The 23732-nt window shown below is 38.9% G+C and overlaps 1 long non-coding RNA gene across 2 annotated transcripts; it reads right to left on the bottom strand.

Moving 5' to 3' along the window:
- Window positions 1-19: 19 nt before the first annotated feature.
- LOC123464573 lies at window positions 20-14902 on the bottom strand. Of its 2 annotated transcripts, none has more exons than XR_006639605.1 (3): window positions 14856-14902; window positions 1283-1393; window positions 20-69 (listed from the first exon to the last, which is right to left on the bottom strand). It is a non-coding gene; the product is annotated as an uncharacterized LOC123464573 (long non-coding RNA). The 2 variants fall into 2 exon arrangements; XR_006639604.1 differs by lacking the exon at window positions 14856-14902 and adding an exon at window positions 2735-2874.
- Window positions 14903-23732: the final 8830 nt, after the last annotated feature.

Genomic DNA, 23732 nt, shown 5'->3' with positions numbered 1-23732 from the left:
ATGTACTTCTTCCTCTCCAACCTGTCGCTTGTAGACATCTGCTTCACCTCCACCACCATCCGAAAGATGCTGTGGAATATCGAGACACAGAACAAAGTTATAACATTTGAAGGCTGCATCACCCAGGTACATTTTTTCACACGTTTTGTAGTACTAGACATTTTACTGCTGACCGCAATGGCCTATGATTGCTTCATGGCCACCTGTCACCCCCTATACTATACGGTCATCATGAACCCCCAGCTCTGTGAACTGCTGGTGCTGGTGTCCTGGATCATCAGTGTCCCACATTCCTTGTTATAAAGCTTAATGGTGTTGCATCTGGCTTTCTGCAGTCTTAGAAACCCCCCACTTTTTCTGTGAACTCAGTCAGATGATTCAACTTGCCTGTTCTGACGCCTTTCTCAATAATATGGTGATGTATTCTGTAGCTCTACTGCTGGCTGGTGGTCCTCTCACTGGTATCTTTTACACTTGTTCTAAGATAGTTTCCTCCATACAAGGAATGTCATCAGCTCAGGGGAAGTATAAAGCATTTTCCACCTGTGCATCTCACCTCTAAGTTGTCTCCTTATTTTATTGTATGAGTTGAGGAGTGTGCCTTAGCTCTGCTGTTACCCACAGCTCACACTCAAGTGCAAGAGGCTCGGTGATGTACCCTGTGGTCACACCAATGCTGAACCACTTCATCTACAGCCTGAGAAATAGAGAATTAAAGAGGGGTCTGAAAATACTCTTTGAAAAGGTGACTGTAAAATGCCCTATTGTTCTAGGGCCCATGAAAGCAGAGCACAAACCCTGAGGTCAATGCTGTCAGTCTTTGATCAAATTATGGAAGTAGAGCATTGCCTTTCTATTTTCTTTGGCATTTCTATTTTGATTTTGACTTTATACAATTTATGTATTTTGTGATATTTCTGATATCCTTGATTTTTCCCTTTTTCATTTTCCTACTCTCGCAATTACATTTCCAATCTTGGAGGTGAAATATTTGAAAATACACACATTTATTTCAGGAGTCTACATGGATCACTTAATAATTATTTCCTGTAAAATAAAATAGGCCATACTGAGTATTTTTCATTTTGTTTGACTAAAAGAGATAGTCATGAGATGTACCATTTCCATAAGTTTGGAAAATACTTCCTGGCAAGAAAATCTGAGACCACAGTTTCTCACTTTTGTGAAAATATTTCTTTACATATCACTACGTTAATGCTGTTTTTGGTAATTCAAACTTAACATACTGCTTGTTGTCACTAGTCAAGGGTATTTTACTCACTAGGCTGTTGGTCTTCTGTACACCCTTGTGTCCACTTGGTCTACCACAGTCATTAGCAATTAGTCATTGACAATAAAATACATCTCCAAGTGGAATCTATTCTGAAGTCACCTATAAAGAAATAAATAGATATAGTATGGCTTTAGAGTGGACTTTCCAGGTGATACTAGTTATAAAGAACCCACATGCCAATGCAGGAGATGAGATGGGGGTTTGATTCCTGGGTCTGGAAGATCCTCTGGAGAAGTAAATGGCAACACACTCCAATATTCTTACCCGGAAAATCCCATGGACAGAGGAGCCTGGTGGGTAGGTCCATAGGGTCACAAAGAGTAGGACATGATAGAGGAACTAAACACACAAGGCCCTAGAGTAGGGTTAAACCTAAGTATGGTGAGATAAAACATTAAATCTATCAGAAAGACGTGTTTTTCAGGCAGTTCATATACTCATAAACATGTGAACACATAAACATGTGTTCATTTATAAGGTATATTCATTGAACTGAAGGACTGTAGGCATGTTTTGGGTTTTATTAAATTATTTTCTTGTGTCTGTATGAAATTTCCACTGCCTCCAAAAAATATGATTCCTTCCATTCCTCAAAATGAAATATCTTCCACTCCTCAGAATTTTCTCAAAACCACTAAAAGGTAGAGAATGAAAAATATTAATATCAACCATTATATATCATCCTCATAATTAAAGGATGAGTCCCTGGAAAGCTTGGAATCCTGTTGTGCAAACACATATATTCTTCCACCCTCTCCACATGACCTCAAAAGGATACCAATGAAGTCACTGTTTCATTTATTATTTCATATTTTATATAAAATAAAGTTGAAGAGCAAAGTAGTTATGACGGTTATCTTCATGTATAAAAACAAATGCTTCAAACAAGCAGGATAAGACTATTACAATTACCTTCAATTCAATTCAATTTTATTATTTTATCAGTTAGTTGTTGTGAAACTTAGCAGGACCTTGTGGGGTCTTCCTAGAGACCTAACTGAGTGTGTGTGTGTGTGTGTGTGTGTACACAAACATGGATCTTCTTTGAAAAATAGCATTTCAGACTTTTCAGAAGTATATTATTTGGTGTGATACATGGGTCCTTGTAAAAAAAAAAAATAGAACTGATCATACATCTGGAGTGAATGCTTACACTTTTCATTCAAAAGCTCAGGTGAAGACAATTTGGAGTGGAGAAAATCTAAAACTACATGCATGATTACAAAATATATGAACACAGCCTTGCTTACTCAAAAATGGCCACAGTACAGTACTTGCACCATGAACACCATCCAGGAACCTCTTGACTCACCAGGCAAGACCAGGCAAGACCTGCTGATCAGAAACTACATACGAACTAGTATCTGGGTGACTGGTATGCACAGTGATGAGGGGAAAGTCCTGGTCTAGAATAGGTTTACTTATTTTCTCACTGTTGACCTTTTGTAGCAGGATCATTCTTTGAGCTGGGTGTTGGCCTGGGCATTGTAGATGTTTAGCAGCATCCCTTCAACATGACCAAATATCACATCTGGCAAAGGCATTTCTGAGAACTGCTGGGCCAGAGTTTGAAAACCGGAAACAACCTGAGAGAGTTCCAAAGAAAAGTCCCTTGCCTTATTCAGATTATAATGTTCAGATCGCTAATTTCCATGAGCCCATTTCTGCAATGAGAATGGAGTTTGGAATAGTATCAGCTCCTAGAATGGAGTTTTGTTATAGCTTCTGTTTGCTGGTCTCTTCAGTGTCTGATTTCCACCCTGATACAAAGAGGGTGGTGGTGGACATTTATTTATTTATTTTTAATAACAGAGGGAACCGCCTTGGAAGCGACAGGCAATAGATTAAAACCCTGTCGTTAGTACCGACTACATAGGAAGGGGCCTATAGGTCTTGAGAAATATAAGGCTGACCAAGGAACTAGCTGAAAATGAGCTGACCCCACAATACCCACAACACCACCAGAGAAAGCCCTAGATATATTTTTACTATTTTTATGATCATTCTTTCTTTCTTTTTTTAATTTTTTTTTAAATTTTAAGTCCTCTATTAATCCTTTAATTTTCACTTTTATAACTTACTATTACTTTGCAAAAAAAAAACCCTATTTTTTTTAAAGCAAACTTCATATATATATATATTTTATAATTTTTGTGACCTTGTTTTTTTTTCCCCTTCATTTCTTTAACCTTGTATTTCAGAAATTCCAAACTCTACTCTAGATTTTGAATTTATGCTTTTTGGTATTTGTTATCAATTTTATACCTATATTTTCTTTATACTTTTGGTGACTTTTTTTTTTTCTCTTTCATTTTCTTCTTCTTATCTTTAACATTGTATTTCTGAAATTCCAAACTCTTCTCTAGATTTTTAACTTTTGACTTTTGGTATTTGTTATCAATTTATGAAAAGGCAAAATGATAGGATACTGAAAGAGAAACTCCCCATGTCGATAGGTGCCCAATATGCTACTGGAGATCAGTGGAGAAATAACTCCAGAAAGAATGAAGGGATGGAGCCAAAGCAAAAAGGATACACAGCTGCGGATGTGACTGGTGATAGAAGCAAGGTCCGATGCTGTAAAGAGCAATATTGCATAGGAACCTGGAATGTCAGGTCCATGAATCAAAGCAAACTGGAAGTGGTCAAACAAGAGATGACAAGAGTGAATGTCGACATTCTAGGAATCAGCGAACTGAAATGGACTGGAATGGGTGAATTTAACTCAGATGACCATTATATCTACTACTGCAGGCAGGAATCCCTCAGAAGAAATGGAGTAGCCATCATGGTCAACAAAAGAGTCTGAAATGCAGTACTTGGATGCAATCTCAAAAATGACAGAATGATCTCTGTTCATTTCCAAGGCAAACCATTCAATATCACAGTAGTCCAAGTCTATGCCCCAACGAGTAACACTGAAGAAGCTGAAGTTGAACGGTTCTATGAAGACCTACAAGACCTTTTATAACTAACACCCCAAAAGATGTCCTTTTCATTATAGGGGACTGGAATGCAAAAGTAAGAAGTCAAGAAACACCTGGAGTGACAGGTAAATTTAGCCTTGGAATACGGAATGAAGCAGGGCAAAGACTAATAGAGTTTTGCCAAGAAAATGCACTGATCATAACAAACACCCTCTTCCAACAACACAAGAGAAGACTCTGTACATGGACATCACCAGATGGTCAACACCGAAATCAGATTGATTATATTCTTTGCAGCCAAAGATGGAGAAGCTCTATACAGTCAGCAAAAACAAGACCAGGAGCTGACTGTGGCTCAGACCATGAACTCTTGATTCCAAACTTAAATTGAAATTGAAGAAAGTAGGGAAAACCACTAAACCATTCCGGTATGACCTAAACCAAATCCCTTATGATTATACAGTGGAAGTGAGAAATAGATTTAAGGGCCTAGATCTGATTGATAGAGTGCCTGATAAACTATGGAATGAGGTTTGTGACATTGTACAGGAGACAGGGATCAAGATCATCCCCATGGAAAAGAAATGCAAAAAAGCAAAATGGCTGTCTGGGGAGGCATTACAAATAGCTGTGAAAGGAAGAGAGCCCAAAAGAAAAGGAGAAAAGGAAAGACATAAATATCTGAATGCAGAGTTCTAAAGAATAGAAAGAAGAGATAAGAAAGCCTTCCTCAGGGATCAATGCGAAGAAATAAAGGAAAACAACAGAATGGGAAAGACTAGGAATCTCTTCAAGAAGTCAGAGATACCAAAGGAACATTTCATGCAATGATGGGTTCGATAAAGGACAGAAATGGTATGGACCTAACAGAAGCAGAGGATATTAAGAAGAGATGGCAAGAATACACAGAAGAACTGTACAAAAAAGATCTTCACGACCCATATCATCACAATGGTGGGATCACTGACCTAGAGCCAGACATCCTGGAATGTGAAGTCAAGTAGGCCTTAGAAAGCATCACTATGAACAAAGCTAGTGGAGGTGATGGAATTCCAGTTGAGCTAATCCAAATTCTGAAACATGATGCTGTGAAAGTGCTGCACTCAGTACGCCAGCAAATTTGAAAAACTCAGCAGTGGCCACAAGACTGCAAAAGGTCAGTTTTCATTCCAATCCCAAAGAAAGGCAATGCCAAAGAATGCTCAAACTACCGCACAATTGCACTCATCTCACACACTAGTAAAGTAATGCTCAAAATTCTCCAAGCCAGGCTTCAGCAATATGTGAACCCTGAACGTCCTGATGTTCAAACTGGTTTTAGAAAAGGCAGAGGAACCAGAGATCAAATAGCCAACATCTGCTGGATCATGGAAAAAGCAAGAGAGTTCCAAAAAAACATCTATTTCTGCTTTATTGACTATGCCAAAGCCTTTGACTGTGTGGATCACAAGAAACTGTGGAAAATTCTTCAAGAGATGGGAATACCAGACCACCTGACCTGCCTCTTGAGAAATTTGTATGCAGGTCAGGAAGCAACTGTTAGAACTGGACATGGAACAACAGACTGGTTCAAAATAGGAAAATGAGTACGTCAAAGCTGTATATTGTCACCCTGTTTATTTAACTTATATGCAGTGTACATCGTGAGAAATGCTGGACTGGAAGAAAAACAAGCCAGAATCAAGATTGCCAGGAGAAATATCAATAACCTCAGATATGCAGATGGCACCACTCTTATGGCAGAAAGTGAAGAGGAACTAAAAAGCCTCTTGATGACAGCGAAAGAGGAGAGTGAAAAAGTTGTCTTAAAGCTCAAACATTCAGAAAACGATCATGGGATCCAGTCCCATCACTTCATGGGAAATAGATGGGGAAACAGTGCAAACAGTGTCAGACTTTATTTTTCTGGGCTCCAAAATCACTACAGATGGTGAATGCAGCCATGAAATTAAAAGACGCTTACTCCTTGGAAAGAAAGTTTTGACCAACCTAGATAGCATATTCAAAAGCAGAGACATTACTTTGCCAACAAAGATCCATCTAGTCAAGGCTATGGTTTTTCCTGTGGTCGTGTATGGATGTCAGAGTTGGACTGTGAAGAAGGCTGAGTACCAAAGAATTGATGCTTTTGAACTGTGGTGTTGAAGAAGACTCTTGAGAGTCCCCTGGACTGCAAGGAGATCCAACCAGTCAATTCTGAAGGAGATCAGCCCTAGGTGTTCTTTGGAAGGAATGATGCTAAAGCTGAAACTCCAGTACTTTGGTCACCTCATGCGAAAAGTTGACTCATTGGAAAAGACTCTGATGCTGGGAGGGATTGGGGGCAGGAGGAGAAGGGGACGACAGAGGATGAGATGGCTGGATGGCATCACTGACTCGATGGACGTGAGTCTGAGTGAACTCTGGGAGTTGGTGATGGACAAGGAGGCCTGGTGTGCTGCGATTCATGGGGTCGCAAAGAGTCGGACACACCTGAGTGACTGATCTCTTCTGATTTTCTTTATAATCTTTGTGACTTTGTTTTTTTTTCTTTCTTTCTTTTCTCTCTTTATTTGCCTTCTTCTTTTCTTTAACATTGTATTTTTGAAATTCCAAACTCTACTCTAGATTTTTAATTTTTGCTTTTACCTATCTGTTACAAATTTTTTACCTTTAAGAATCCAATCTTCAGTACCCATTTTTTACTTGGGAGCGAGATTACTGGCTTGACTGCTCTCTCCCGCTTTGGACTCTCCTTTCTCCACCAGGTCGCCTGTGTCTCCTCCCTAACCCCTCTCTACTCTACCCAACTCTGTGAATTTCTGTGTGTTCCAGATGGTGGAGAACACTTAGGGAACTGATTACTGGCTGGATCTGTCTCTCTCCTTTTCATCCCCCCCCTTTTATCCTCCTGGCCACCTCTGTCTCTTTCCTCACTCTTCTCTTCTCTGTATAACTCCATGAACATCACTGAGTGGTCCAGTTGTGAGTGCACATAAGGAAGTGATTACTGGCTAGCCCGCTCTCTCCTCTATTGATTCCACCTCATCTCATTCGGGTCACATCTAACTCCCTCCTCCCTCTTCTCTTCTCCATGTAACACTGTGAACCTCTCTGGGTGACCCTCATGGTGGAGAAACTTTTCATCTTTAACCTAGATGTTTTATCAATGATGCTGTATAGAAGGATAAGTTTTGAGACTACTGTAAAAATAAGTCCAATAACTGGAAACAGGAGGCTTAAGTTCAAACTCTGACTCCAGGGAACTCCTGACTCCAGGGAACATTAATTGACAGGAGCTTATCAAATGCCTCCATACCTACACTGAAACCAAGCACCACACAAGAGCCAACAAGTTCCAGGGAATTATATACCAAGCAAATTCTCCAGCAACACAGGAACACAGCTGTGAGCTCCAATATACAGACTGCCCAAAGTTACTACAAAACAATAGATATCTCATAACTCATTACTGGACACTTCATTACACTCCAGAGAGAAGAAATCCAGCTCCACCCAGCAGAACACCGACACAAGCTTCCCTAACTAAGAAACCTTGACAAGCCACCTGTACAAACTGACACACAGTGAGGAAACTCCACAATAAAGAGAACTTCACAAACTGCCAGATTACAGAAAGGACACCCCAAACTCAGCAATATAAACAAGATGAAGAGACAGAGGAATACCCAGCAGGTAAAGGAACAGGAAAAATGCCCACCAAACCAAACAAAGAGGAAGAGATAGGGAGTCTCCCTGATAAAGAATTCCGAATAATGATAGTGAAATTGATCCAAAATCTTGAAATCAAAATGGAATCACAGATAAATAGCCTGGTAACAAGGATTGAGAAGATGCAAGAAAGGTTTAACAAGGACCTAGAAGAAATAAAAAAGGGTCAATATATAATGAATAATGCAATAAATGAGATAAAAACACTCTGGAGGCAACAAATAGTAGAATAACAGAGGCAGAAGATAGGATTAGTGAAGTAGAAGATGGAATGGTTGAAATAAATGAATCAGAGAGGAAAAAAGAAAAACAAATTAAACGAAATGAGGACAACCCCAGAGACCTCCAGGACAATATTAAACGCTGCAATATTCGAATCATAGGGGTCCCAGAAGAAGAAGACAAAAAGAAAGACCATGAGAAAATACTTGAAGAGATAATAGTTGAAAACTTCCCTAAAATGGGGAAGGAAATAATTACTCAAGTCCAAGAAAGCCAGAGAGTCCCAAACAGGATAAACCCAAGGCAAAACACCCAAAGACACATATTAATCAAATTAACAAAGATCAAACACAATGAACAAATATTAAAAGCAGCAAGAGAAAAACAACAAATAACACACAAGTGTATTCTCGTAAGGATAATAGCTGATATTTCAATAGAAACTCTTCAAGCCAGGAGGGAATGGCAAGACATTTTTAAAGTAATGAAAGAAAATAACCTACAGCCCAGATTATTGTACCCAGCAAGGATCTCATTTAAATATGTAGGAGAAATCAAAAGCTTTACAGACAAGCAAAAGCTGAGAGAATTCAGCACCACCAAACCAGCTCTCCAACAAATACTAAAGGATATTCTCTAGACAGGAAACACAAAAATGGTGTATAAATTCGAACCCAAAACAATAAAGTAAATGGCAACGGGATCCTACTTACCAATAATTATCTTAAATGTAAATAGGTTGAATGTCCCAGCCAAAAGACAAAGACTGGCTGAATGGATGCAAAAACAACACCCCTACATATGTTGTCTACAAGAGACCCACCTCAAACCAGGGGACACATACAGACTGAAAGTGAAGGGCTGGAAAAGTTATTCCATGCAAAGAGAGACCAAAAAAAAAAAAAAAAAGCAGAGGTAGCAATACTCATATCAGATAACATAGACTTTAAAACAAAGGCTGTGAAAAGAGACAAAGAAGGTCACTAAATAATGATCAAAAGATCAATCCAAGAAGAAGATATAACAATTATAAATATATATGCACCCAACATAGGAGCACCGCAATATGTAAGACAAATGCTAACAAGTATAAAAGGGGAAATTAACAAAAACACAATAATAGTGGGAGACTTTATACCCCACTCACACCTATGGATAGATCAACTAAGCAGAAAATTAACAAGGAAACACAAACTTTAAACGATACAATAGACCAGTTAGACATAATTGATATCTATAGGACATTTCATCCCAAAACAATGAATTTCACCTTTTTCTCAAGTGCACACGGAACCTTCTCCAGGATTGATCACATCGTGGAGGATAAATCTAGCCTTGGTAAATTCAAAAAAATTGAAATCATTCCAAGCATCTTCTCTGACCACAATGCAGTAAGATTAGAACTCAATTACAGGAGAAAAACTATTAAAAATGCCAACATATGGAGGCTGAACAACACGCTGCTGAATAACCAACAAATCACAGAAGAAATAAAAAGAGAAATCAAAATTTGCATAGAAATGAATGAAAATGAAAACACAACAACTTAAAATCTGTGGAACACTGTAAAAGCAGTCATAAGGGGAAAGTTCATAGCAATACAACCATACCTCAAGAAATAAGAAAAAAAGTCAAATAAATAACCTAATTCTACACCTTAAGCAACTAGAAAAGGAAGAAATGAAGAACCCCAGGGTTAGTAGAAGGAAAGAAATCTTAAAAATTAGGGCAGAAATAAATGTAAAAGAAAGAAAAGAAACCATAGCAAAAATCAACAAAGCCAAAAGCTGGTTCTTTGAAAGGATAAATAAAATTGACAAACCATTAGCCAGACTCATCAAGAAACAAAGCGAGAAAAATCAAATCAATAAAATTAGAAATGAAAATGGAGTGATCACAACAGACAAGACAGAAATACAAAGGATCATAAGAGACTACTACCAGCAATTATATGCCAATAAAATGGACAACGTGGAAGAAATGGACAAATTCTTAGAAAAGTACAACTTTCCAAAACTGAACCAGGAAGAAATAGAAAATCTTAACAGACCCATCACAAGCACGGAAATTGAAACTGTAATCAGAAATTTTCCAGCAAACAAAAGCCCAAGTCCAGACGGCTTCACAGCTGAATTCTACCAAAATTTAGAGAAGAGCTAACACCTATCCTGCTCAAACTCTTCCAGAAAATTGCAGAGGAAGGTAAACTTCCAAACTCATTCTATGAGGCCACCATCACCCTAATACCAAAACCTGACAAAGATGCCACAAAAAAAGAAAACTACAGGCCAATATCACTGATGAACATAGATGCAAAAATCCTTAATAAATTCTAGCAATCATAATGCAACAACACATTAAAAAGATCATACACCATGATCAAATGGGCTTTATCCCAGGGATGCAAGGATTCTTCAATATCTGCAAATCAATCAATGTAATACACCACATTAACAAATTGAAAAATAAAAACCATATGATTATCTCAATAGATGCAGAGAAAGCCTTTGACAAAATTCAACATCCATTTATGATAAAAAGTCTGCAGAAAGCATAAATAGAAGAAACATACCTCAACATAATAAATGCTATATATGACTACCCCACAGCAAACATTATCCTCAATGGTGAAAAATTGAAAGTATTTCCTCTAAAGTCAGGAACAAGACAAGGGTGCCCACTTTCACCATTACTATTCAACATAGTTTTGGAAGTTTTGGTCACAGCAATCAGAGCAGAAAAAGAAATCAAAGGAATCCACATTGGAAAAGAAGAGTAAAACTCTCACTGTTTGCAGATGACATGATCCTCTACATAGAAAACCCTAAAGACTCCACCAGAAAATTACTAGAACTAATCAATGACTATAGTAAAGTTGCAGGATATAAAATCAACACACAGAAATCTCTTGCATTCCTATACACTAATAATGAGAAAATAGAAAGAGAAATTAAGCAAACAATTCCATTCACCATTGCAACGGAAAGAATAAAATACTTAGGAATACATCTACCTAAAGAAACTAAAGACCTATTCACAGAAAACTATAAAACACTGGTGAAAGAAATCAAAGAGGACACTAATAGACGGAGAAATTTACCATGTTCATGGATTGGAAGAATAAATATAGTGAAAATGAGTATACTACCCAAAGCAATTTATAGATTCAATGCAATCCCTATCAAGCTACCAACGGTATTCTTCACAGAGCTAGAACAAATAATTTCACAATTTGTATGGAAATACAAAAAAACTCAAATAGCCAAAGCAATCTTGAGAAAGAAAAATGGAACTGGAGGAACCAACCTGGCTGACTTCAGGCTCAACTACAAAGCCACAGTCATCAAGACAGTATGGTACTGGCACAAAGACAGATATATGAATCAATGGAACAAAATAAAAAGCCCAGAGATAAATCCATGCACATATGGACACCTTATCTTTGACAAAGGAGGCAAGAATATACAATGGATTAGAGACAATCTCTTCAACAAGTTGTGCTGGGAAAACTGGTCAACCACTTGTAAAAGAATGAAACTAGAACACTTTCTAACACCATACACAAAAATAAACTCAAAATGGATTAAAGATCTAAACATAAGACCAGAAACTATAAAACTCCTAGAGGAGAACATAGGCAAAACACTCTCTGACATACCTCACAGCAGGATCCTCTTTGACCCACCTCCCAGAGTAATGGAAATAAAAGCAAAAATAAACAAATGAGACCTAATTAAACTTAAAAGCTTCTGCACAACAAAGGAAACTATAAGCAAGCTGAAAAGACAGCCTTCAAAATGGGAGAAAATAATAGCAAATGAAGAAACTGACAAACAACTAATCTCAAAAATATACAAGCAACTCCTACAGCTCAACTCCAGAAAAATAAATGACCCAATCAAAAAATGGGCCAAAGAACTAAATAGACATTTCTCCAAAGAAGACATACAGATGGCTAACAAACATGAAAAGATGCTCAACATCACTCTTTATCAGAGAAATGCAAATCAAAACCACTATGAGGTACCATTTCACACCAGTCAGAATGGCTGCGATCGAAATTTCTACAAGCAATAAATGCTGGAGAGGATGTAGAGAAAAGGATACCCTCTTACACTGTTGATGGGAATGAAATTAGTACAGGCACTACGGAGAACAGTGTGGAGATTTCTTAAAAAAACTGGAAATAGAACTGCCTTATAATCCAGCAATCCCACTGCTGGGCATACACACTGAGGAAACCAGAAAGGAAAGAGACACGTGTACCCCAATGTTCATCGCAGCACTGTTTATAATAGCCAGGACATGAAAGCAACCTAGATGGCCATCAGCAGATGAATGGATAAGAAAGCTGCGGTACATTTACACAATGGAGTATTACTCAGCCATTAAAAGAATACATTATAATCAGTTCTAATGAGGTGGATGAAACTGGAACCTATTATACTGAGTGAAGTAAGCCAGAAAGAAAAACACCAATACAGTATACTAAAGCATATATGTGGAATTTAGAATGATGGTAACAATAATCCTTTATGCTGCTGCTGCTGCTAAGTCGTTTCAGTCGTGTCCAACTCTGTGCGACCCCATAGACGGCAGCCCACCAGGCTTCCCCATCCCTGGGGTTCTCCAGGCAAGAACACTGGAGTGGGTTGCCATTTCCTTTTCCAATGCATGAAAGTGAAAAGTGAAAATGAAGTCGCTCAGTTGTGTCCGACTCCTAACGACCCCATGGACTGCAGCCTACCAGGCTCTTCCATCCGTGGGATTTTCCAGGCAAAAGTACTGGAGTGGGGTGCCATTATACAAGACAGCAAAAGAGACACTTATGTATAGAACAGTCTTTTGGACTCTGTGGGAGAGGGAGATGGTGGGATGATTTGGGAGAATGGCATTGAAACATGTATAATATCATATATGAATCGAGTCGCCAGTCCAGGTTCGATGCACGATACTGGATGCTTGGGACTGGTGCACTGGGACGACCCAGAGGGATGGTATGGGGAGGGAGGAGGCAGGAGGGTTCAGGATGGGGAACACATGTATACCTGTGGCGGATTCATTTTGATGTTTGGCAAAACTAATACAATTATGTAAAGTTTAAAAATAAAATAAAATTAAAAAAAAAAAGAACCTATGAAGCAGGATACTAAGTAAATCTTACAAAATATAAAACATTCACTACAGTTATTGCTCTACAGAATGTCTGTGTATGTAAGGTATATATCTCTACATATACTTGTGTGCTATGGTAATAAAATAATGGATAAATTCTCAAAAAATAGAATAATAAAAATGATAATAGTAAAATAAATCTACGAATTTTTCTGGAGATTTTTAGGGCAGTGTGGGGTCAGTTCAGTTTCAGATAGTTCCTTGTTCCAGCTTATACTTCTCAAGATATATAGGCCCCTTCCAATGTAGTTAATGCTAACTACAGGGTTTTAATCTGTTGCACCTGTCACTTCCAAAGCAGTTCCCTCTTCTTTGTTTATTTTGGCTTCCTCTGTTTGCAAGTCTCTTCAGTGTCTAATTTCCACCTTGACACAAGGGGGTGAAGGTGGCCATTTATTTAGGCTCTCTTGTTCAACTGTGCTGTGCAGAGGAGGAACACTGCAAAGAAATTATCACTGGTGTGTGTGGGGAGTGCTCACAGTGTCTGGGCCACACTGGGTTTCCCCCTGCTCACAGTGTGTGTGTTTTCCCAGTCTACACTGCTCGGGCTCCAGGTTGTTCAGGGGAACTGTCTAAAGTGAGCCCTGGTTTGTATGCACTTCCCAGCTCTTAGCTGCTCAGGTTCAGGTTCTTGGGTACTCTACAAAGGCACAGATTCCGTTGGGCCTGCGTTTTGTGCCCTTCCCAGGTCTGAGCAGCTCAAGTGATCGGGTGCTTAGCAAAGGCACTCTCCCCGGGTGGGTGGAGTGTCTTATCACCTCCCTGGTCTCAGCCGCTCAGTTTCCCGGGTGCACCAAGAGAGCACTGTCTCAGGTGTGCTGTGTGTCTCTTCTGGGAAGCTGATCTCTGACTGTGATCCTCTTGGTGGACGTCAACCACCCAGGATCCCAGGAAGACTTGGTTAGCAACTGGGAGCCTGCTCACAGTTTGGTGGAGGATGCTATCTCTGGGGCCGAGATTGCCCCTCACCTTCCGGCTCTGGCTCTCACTCACCTGCCTCTTGGCCACCAGCAAGGGGAGGGGCTGGTCCACAGCTGTCGAGCTCTCCTCTGGTATTCACTCAGTTCTTTGTTCTTTGAGCAGACCAAGTTGTGCCTCAGAGCTTTTCCCGGGAAAGTTTTTTTTTGTTTTTTTGTTTTTTTTCTCTCAGGCTATCCCACAGTTTGGGCTGCTATCTCACGTTAGCTCTCTCAGCTTGTCCTCAAGACATTCAGGCCCGGTCCTTACCCTAAGCATGCAGCCCGTGCCTCCCTGTTCAGCTCCCGCTCACTGCTGGTGGACATGAGTGTCTGGGCTACTTCTTCTCTGGGAATTGCGGTTAGGCGTGTAATGTGTGTATGTGTGTGTGTGTGTGTGTGTTTTCTTCATGGTTATGTTGTGCTCTGAGATTCCAAAACTCCCCACAAACCCACTGGTGAGAGGGTTTCCTGGTGTTTGGAAACTTCTCCTTCATGACTCCCTCCCTGATATGGATCTCCGTCCCTAACTCTTTTGTCTCTCTTTTTATCTTTTATATTTTGTCCTACCTCCTTTCGAAGAGAATGGGCTGCCTTTCTGGGTGCCTGTTGTCTTCCACCAGTGTTCAGACATTGCTTTGTGGAATTTGTTCAGCTTTCAAATGAACTTTTGATGAATTTGTGGGGGAGATAGTGATCTCTCCATCCTATTCCTTTGCCATCTTAGTACCGCACCCCCCCCATTTAAAAAAATATATAAAAGTAAAATTACATTTTATAAAGCTAAAAGAATGTAGGTCTGACTTTCAGGTGCCTGTTACAGAAAGCAATTAGAAATCTTGTGTGAAGTGGACCCCCAAAAAAAGTTTTATGCATGGTTAGGACTAAGTTTAAAATAAATTTAATGAACTTTACCTAAATGAGTTTAAAGTAAGCTAGTGCAAAACTTGAATTCGGCCTTTTTCTCTGTTAAGAGGACATACTTTCTTCAGATGTTGAACTGCTTTTAATAATAGATTTAAGTTTATTTACCTGTTAATTGATCTGTTCTATATTTACCTTTGAAATCTTTTGTTACCTTTGGCTAAATAAATAATTATTATTTCAGAGTGACTTATATAATACTACCTGACTGTTATAAACCCTTTTTATATTTATCGACAAAATTGCCTAAATAACTTGACTTCTAGCTGACTTTGGGATGCTTCAGAGCGCCCCTGAGACAACCCAAAGAGCGATTAAGCTACCTGGGTTCACGGAACATGTTAAATTACATGAGAAATACTGTTGAAGGTGTGATGTCTATTCAGGTTATACTGTATGGTTGATGTTACTAATATAGATATACTAAAATTACATGAAATTCATATAGATTTGATATGCCTGATAAAATATGGTCAATTATAATTCTAGTTATCATATTGAAGTATTGTGACCATGTTTCTTTGTCAGTTGCAACAGAATCAGTTTTCAAGCATGCCTTCTATGGTTTTATTCTCATGCCTTTAGAAGAATACTGCTAGTTCTTCAAGATTTATGAAAAAGGCTTTCTAAGGTTAAGGAGATAAACAAATTTTGTTATTAATAATAAGGTGGTACTAGATTGGAATTTGGTCTTCTATCTGTTTAGAGAACAAAGTTTTCTTAGAATACAGCTTTTGATAAACGATTATGAATTTCTTTGCCTTTAAGTGATTTCTATTTATTTTTTTAATCTTTTTGTTACTTTACTAAAGTAAATAAACATTATTTAAGATTATGGTACATGTAGACATAGCTCATTCTGCTTCTACAAAAAATAACTCCTCACAGTAAGACATTTGCTATCTTGATATCCTTAAAACATGGCAATAGTTTTAGTCTGCTCCTAAATCAGGAAATTAAAATCGAAGAGCCAGGGCCATGGGAAAGTTCTTGACTTAAGTTCTTGCTTGTGACCTTACTAATAACTGCTAGCTATATTATTTTCTATGTATCTTGCTTCAGAAGATTATTTCTTATGTTACCAAATATGTGACTAAGCCTATGATGAAATGCTGATATGCAGTTCCACATGAGATCAATAATTGTAATAATGTAACTCTAGATATGGGAAGAAGCATCAAGAGGAAATATTTTCATGGGCCAAGAGGCTAGTAAGACAGGTATGGTCCAGAGACTTTTGCTGCTTGCAAGACCTGGTCTAGTAACAGCACATTGAGTGGCCTGTCAAAGGAATCTTCGGTAGACCTGGGAATGAGCCTTCCCAGCACTGTGGGACGTAATGCCCATGACATGCCCCCAAGCCATGGTCATATATGTGCCTATGAAGGGGCCATGCTGACTGGATGTTGGCCCATGCCAGCTGCCTCTAAAAGGATTAAATCATGACCACTACAAAATGCTGACCTTTAACATCCCCTTGAAAGGAGTTCAGGATGGAGACAAAAAGTAAGGCACTCTGTGCTCTGGGAAAAACCCAGAAAACAGGCCTTCAGATAGTCAGATGTTTTCAGGTAAAGATTTTGGTGAGTTCAAATTCTTGCATCTTCTCATACCTAGAGAAACACTAATGTCACAAACCAATGTCTGGACCTGGTTCTCATGGCTAGCCCCACAGCAGCTTTCCTACTACTATTAATCTTTGGGTAATATATCTTTAATTTTCTTGTTAAGTTTGTTTCTCCAAGTAGTAGTACAAGAATATCCCCCAGGGAACACCCAGACAATGCTGGAACAAGCTACCTTATCATTCTGTGGACTGTCATCTCCCTCAATCAATGCATCCTGGGGTCCTTAGGCTATTCTCCCTTTGTGATCTTATATGGGAGACCACCCCCAGTGATAGAAAAGCTAAAGGGAGACACCAACAACTAGCTGACCAGGAGATTTCCCAACACCTCCAGGCCTTGGGAAAAGTCTTCCACCATATCCCCAATAAACCTTGGAAAGGACACTCATTCCTTTGGCCAATTGTGTTCATCCCTATTAGCCAGGAGATGAGGTATGGGTTAAAAATTAGGACAAAAAAAAAAAAAAAAAAAAAAAACCTTCAGCCTTCATCCAGATTGGACACCCTCATACAGTCATCCTGGCAACCCCTACTAATATTACAGTTATAGGTGTCATCCTTTGGATCCACCACACCAGTCAAGAAGGCGTCTACTTCCTGTCACGTGGATAACTCGAAAGCAGTTCAGGACCCCCAAAACCCCCTCAAGGTCCGGTTACAAAGACAACCACCTTCACCCACAAAGGTTGCTGAACCCTGCTCTAGTCACTCTGGAAGCTGACTAGTCAATGCACGGTGGAAGCTTGAGGATACAGCAATCAAAATATTGATTTTCATTGTCAACCTTGGCCTCTATCCCTAATCAGTATTATTGTTGTGCTCTTTGTTACAGGACCAACTAGACTCCTTGGCTGAGGTGGTTTTACAGAATAGGAAATGGCTAGACCTACTGACAGCTAAAATGGGAGGACTCTGCCTCTTCTAAAATGAAGAATGCTGCTCTTATGTAAACCAATCAGGAACAGTAAGGGACATGGCCAAACAACTAAGGGAATGAATCATGAACAGGGGAGAAGAACTAGCAAATTCCTGGGGTAATTGGAACGATATCTGGAGCTGGGCATTGTGGCTTCTCCCTTTAACCAATCCTCTCTTCATGTTCTTTGTGACACTCTTGTTTGGCCCTTATATCCTCAAAGCTATTAGCCAGTTCATAATCTCTCGAATTAAATCCATAAATTTACAAATGGTAATAGCTCAATATAGCCCCCTAAACAATGGAGTGCTCTGAATGACCTACCAAAACATGAGATGATGTTTTCTGCAATGAGTGATAGAGCATCAAGAAGGAGGAATGAAGAGGAAAAGCTAAAATTTTACATAACCTCCTGCTCCTTCTGCCTCTGTAACTCTGCTTGCTACTTGCAAACTCTAGATTAAAGGGGTCTCAGAAAGTGGGGACTCACAATACTAGAAACTGGAGCTTATCTCACTCACCCTTGTCCTGCTGTTTGCAATGGCCCAGCCCCTCCGAACCCGCAAAGCCACTTAACGATGCCTGTTCATATATAAAAACTCTGTAACCCTTTGTTCGGTGCTTAGAGCCTGAAGTGTTAACTCCTCTAGTCCCGCTGGCTTAATAAACCTGAGTTCTCCAACTTTCTGAGTGTGGTGCTTAATTTCTCGAGTACTGGTCTCTGCAACACTCAAACTCATGTCCATCAAGACAGTGATGCCATCCAACCATCTCATCCTCTGTTGTCCCCTTCTCCTCCCTCCTTCAATCTTTCCTGGCATCATGGTCTTTTTCAAGGACTCAATTCTTCACATCAGGTGGCCAAAGGATTGGAGTTTCAGCTTCAGCATCAGTCCTTCCAATGATTATTCTGGATTGATTTCCTTTAGGATGGACTGGTTAGATCTCCTTGCAGTCCAAGGGACTCTCAGGAGTCTTCTCCAACACCACAGTTCAAAAGCATCAATTCTTTGGCACTTGGCTTTCTGTATAGTCCAACTCTCATATCCATACATGACTACTGGAAAAAGCATAGCTTTGACTAGACGGACCTTTGTTGGCAAAGGAAAAAGCAGAGACATTACTTTGGCATATTATATACAGATAAAGTTTATTTCATTTTACTGAGTGAATAATCATGAGTTCTGTTACCTTTTTGAAGAAGAAAAACTGCATCGGCGACTAAATCCAATGACAGAATTTCATAAGAATATGAAATCTCAGTTTAACACTTTTTGTTCATTATTCCTTTTGTACATCACTACCATAAATTATCTTCCCCTAAATTTAGACTTTAACATATCATGTGTTTCATACCAATGCATTCCATTTTATTCCTTATAGGATCTTCTTCTTTATTTAGCTCAGTGTGCATACTGGTTACCAGTGCATTCTCAGTTGCTCAGTAGAGTCTGACTCTTTGCCATCCCATGGACTGTAGCCCACCAGACTCCTCTGTCTGTGGGATTTTTCAGGCAATAATACTTGAGGGGGTTACCATTTTCTACTCCAAGGGATCTTCTCGACCTAGGGATCCAACCCACATTTTCTGCATCTCCTGCATTGCAGAGCGATTCTTTACCTGCTGAGTCATCATTACCAGGGTCACTAGAAAAACTGATCATCAATGCATGTCTCCAATGGTAGTCTAGCTGAAACACCAATTTCAATAAAAAGTTTGATGTAGTAATGTCTAGACTCTAAGATGACCCTAACTAAAATGAAGCACATATTTATACCAGATTTTAATTATGCAAATTATTTTTCCTGCGTATGTAAGATCGGTGTCCATATATAAAGGGGTTTATCATTGGTGTGAAGGATTGTTTGCTGTAATTGAATTTTATATTGATTTATCTTTCTTCTTCTACTTAAAAACTTACATTGTTAGCTACATATATGATTCCTTCCATTTTCTAAATGAAATATCTTCCCAATTCTAAATTTTATCATAACCACTAAAAGATGTTGAATAAGCAATATAAATATCACGTATATATATATGTTTATTTCCAAAGTCCAGCTCACTAGGTAGCTTAAATTCCTTCTGGTCCTGTGATTCACAGTCACAGATTTTTGAACAAACAGACATTTCCTTTTAACCTGGTATGATTACTTGGAACACATGTATGCCAGTTGTGGACTCATGTCAATGTATGGCAAAACCACTACAATATTGTAAAGTAATTGGCCTCCAATTAAAATAAATAAATTTATATTTAAAAAAAAACCTCAATTGAATCACTTTTTAGTACAGTTATATGAAATAGATTTGAGTAACTGAGAAATTATTCAGTTCAGTTCAGTCGCTCAGTCGTGTCCAACTCTTTGCAACCCCATGAATTGCAGCACGCCAGGCCTCCCTGTCCATCACCAACTCCCAGAGTTCACTCAAACTCATGTCCATCGGGTCGGTGACACCATCCAGCCAACTCATCCTCTGTTGTCCCCTTCTTCTCCTGCCTCCAATCCCTCTCAGCATCAGAGTCTTTTCCAGTGAGTCAGCTCTTTGTGAGTAATTATTAATGGTATTCAAATATCAGAACAAATACCTAAAATGAGAAGTCATGCATTATTATAATTTCACTCAGTTCTACTCACTTAGATTATTTTGTCAGTTTGTTGCTGCATAACAAGTTGTTCTAAAAGCAAATGGTTTAACATAATGTCTTTACTGTCCTTTAGAAATACACTTTGGGGATTTGATCTGAGTTCTGATAACCTCTTCTTCATGTGTCTACTGTCATTTGTCCGGCTCTATTTTGTGTTTTAAAGTCTCCTCCATGATGATGTGTGCAGTTATAGTGCTCTTCTGTTTTGAGCCATTTTATGCCATTTTTTTCTTTTTGTATACATAGGTTAGTCTTTAGTTTACAAGAAAAAAAACTGAAATGATACTTCAGTATCAAATGGTATCAAATGTTAATTTCTTTATTTTAATTTCACTATTCCTATATCCATATATAACACATTGCTTTCTTCCTTGTTTAAAGAGATGTCTCCCAGTTTTATTCATGACTCAACCACATGGATTTCCCTTATTACCCTGAACCATGTAAAACCAGAAGTTTTAAACTCTCATGCCTTGAGAGTAATTATATACAATAAACTGCCAATTTTTAAAGTATCCTATTAGCTGAATTTGAAAAAAATTGGCTGTACATACTACCTGGTTCATTTTTTAATGTTCAAAAATGCACAACAAATTTTAATTTCCTTGAAAAGTTATTGTTAATAATGTAATTGACCTGAGTCTCAGGTTTCCTTACTTCATAAGAAAAGTTGAGATGACAAATCCAAACTTCACGTGGATGCTGTGAAGAATGAATGAAATGTATAGAAACACTTTGCTGAGTCCTTTCTTTTAGAAAAGTCGTTTCTGTTAGAAACATCGTTGGCTTTTCCAACTTAAGTTCAAGGTTAGATGTATATGTATGTATATATGTGCCTGCATCTGTATACACCTTTCTCTGAAATAAATACACTCACACTTACATAGTCTCACTTGTAATCCCATTTCAAGTTGAAAATAAACTTGAGAGGAAGTTAGAGGGATGGACGTGAAAAGAACAGATGCTTGAAATAACAGAAAATAGAAAGAATTTAGAAATTTTGGCAGAAAGCTTTTAAGCAGAATGTGTGCCCTTAATATTAATAATGATTTAAGTTTCTCATCTTAAATCCTCAAAGACCTCACAGTTAGAACCATATTTACTTTTAGGCAATGAGAAATTCTCTCTAGCAGTTAATGAGTTGGAATACCTCAAAAAGGACTCAATCGTCTCCTTCTGTTTAAGGTAGGATTTCACCACAAAATACCTTTAGATAAGGGAAGCTCACTGATTGAATCAAAAGGTTTAAACTCAGCTCCAAGAACAATATCTGATTGTACACATATCTGTATTAGATTCCCCCGCAAGAGACACAGGTTCCATCCCTGGTTTGGGAACACTCCTTGGAGGAGGGCATGACAACTTACTCCAGTATTCTTGCCTGGAGAATCACCATGGACAGAGGAACCTGGAGGGCTACAGTACCTGGGGTCGCAAAGAGTCAGACACCACTGAAGTGACTTAGCACGCATGTATGCTCTTGTAACAAATTACCACACTAGTGGCTTAAAACAAATACCTGTCTTAAAGTTCTATAACAAATTACCATGCTAGTGGCTTAAAACATATATGTATCTTAAAACTCTTCAAAAGTCGGAAATCTCACTGAGCTAAAATTATGATGTCTGCAGGACTGAGATCTTCCTGAACACTCCAGAGGACAATGTGTTTCGTTTGCTGTTTTACTTTTAGTGGCCACCAGCATTGCTTGGCTCGTGGTCTTTCCTCCATCTTCAAACCCAGGTGCAGAGCATTTAAAAATATCTATCTGACTCTAATTCTTCTTCCTTTCTCTTCCACATTTAGAGGATCACTGTGATTACATTATTCCAAGCTGAATATCCATGTTAATCTGATATCAAGATCAATGATTATCCACTTTATTCCATTTGCTAATATAATCTCAGGCTTCTCTGGTATCTCAGCTGGTAAAGAATCTGCCTGCAATATAGGAGATCCTGGTTCAATTCCTGGGTTGGGAAGATCCCCTGGAGATGGGATAGGCTACCCAATCGAGTGTCTTCCTTGCCACCTAGATAGGATATTCAAAAGGTCTTGAGAATGGGGTGTGGTTATCTTTTGAGTATCTTATTCTGCCTACTAAAGTGTCTTTTCTCAGATATATATCATTTGATGTCACTCAAAAGTGCTTTTTAAAAAGATTACTTTAACTGGAGGATAATTATCATACAGTATTTTTGATGGTTTTGTGCCATATATCAGCATGAATTGGCCATAGGTGTGCATGTGTCCCGCCCATCCTGAACCCCTCTCCCACCTCCCTTCCCACTCTATCCTTCTGGGTTGTCCCAGAGCACTGGCTTTGGGTGCCCTGCTTCATGAATTGATCTTGCACTGGTCATCTGTTTTACATATGGTAAGCTACATATTTCAATGCTATTCTCTCAAAACATCCCACCCTTGACTTCTCCCATTAAAAAAATCAAACAGAATTTACCACTGCTCACAAAGTGAGTGAGATGTTCAAAATTACATACATGGAAGATTCTTGATGAAGACCTAAAACTGTTTATATCTGAATCTAACAGAATCATTTTCTTGCTACCCAGAGAACGCCCCGCAGCATCAAGAACATGTAGGACATTGTCAGAAATACAGAGTCCCTGGTACCTTGAATCAGACCTGCTGAATCATAATCTGCATTTGAATCATAGTCCTTGGTACTTTTTAAGAATAGTCAACTTAGGAAAGTGCTAGACTAGAATAAGTTTAATTCCTTTTCACTGATTGTATTTGAGGCAGTGAAAGGAGATAAGCCCTGGGATTACTTTGGAAGGAATGATGCTAAAGCTGAAACTCCAGTACTTTGGCCACCTCATGCTAAGAGTTGACTCATTGGAAAAGACTCTGATTCTGGGAGCGATTGGGGGCAGGAGGAGAAGGGGACGACAGAGGATGAGATGGCTGGATGGCATCACCGACTCGATGGACGTGAGTTTGAGTGAACTCCGGGAGCTGGTGATGGACAGGGAGGCCTGGCGTGCTGCAATTCATGGGGTCGCAAAGAGTCGGACACGACCGAGTGACTGAACTGAACTGAACTGAATTATTTGTATTGGATGCTGTCCTATGCATTACATGTGTAGGATCCCTTTAAACACTGAAAAGCATGACCAGCTGCAAAGTCATCTCTGATTGAGAATCACTGCCATAGAACTTGTGAACTAATAGTGTTCTGATAATCAAGCCTCCCAATCAAGACTTTCTTGGTTTATACTTTGAGCAGAACATTAAACCCCCCTGTGTCTCATGTGTGTAATGGAAAAGGAAGTACATAAGACTACATCACAGAATGAACTTGTATAAAA

The sequence above is a fragment of the Bubalus bubalis genome, chromosome 9, assembly GCF_019923935.1.
Source record: "Bubalus bubalis isolate 160015118507 breed Murrah chromosome 9, NDDB_SH_1, whole genome shotgun sequence".
Lineage (NCBI taxonomy): Eukaryota > Metazoa > Chordata > Mammalia > Artiodactyla > Bovidae > Bubalus > Bubalus bubalis.
The sequence above is the reverse complement of the archived record's forward strand: the minus strand, read 5'-3'. Positions and strand labels throughout refer to the sequence as shown.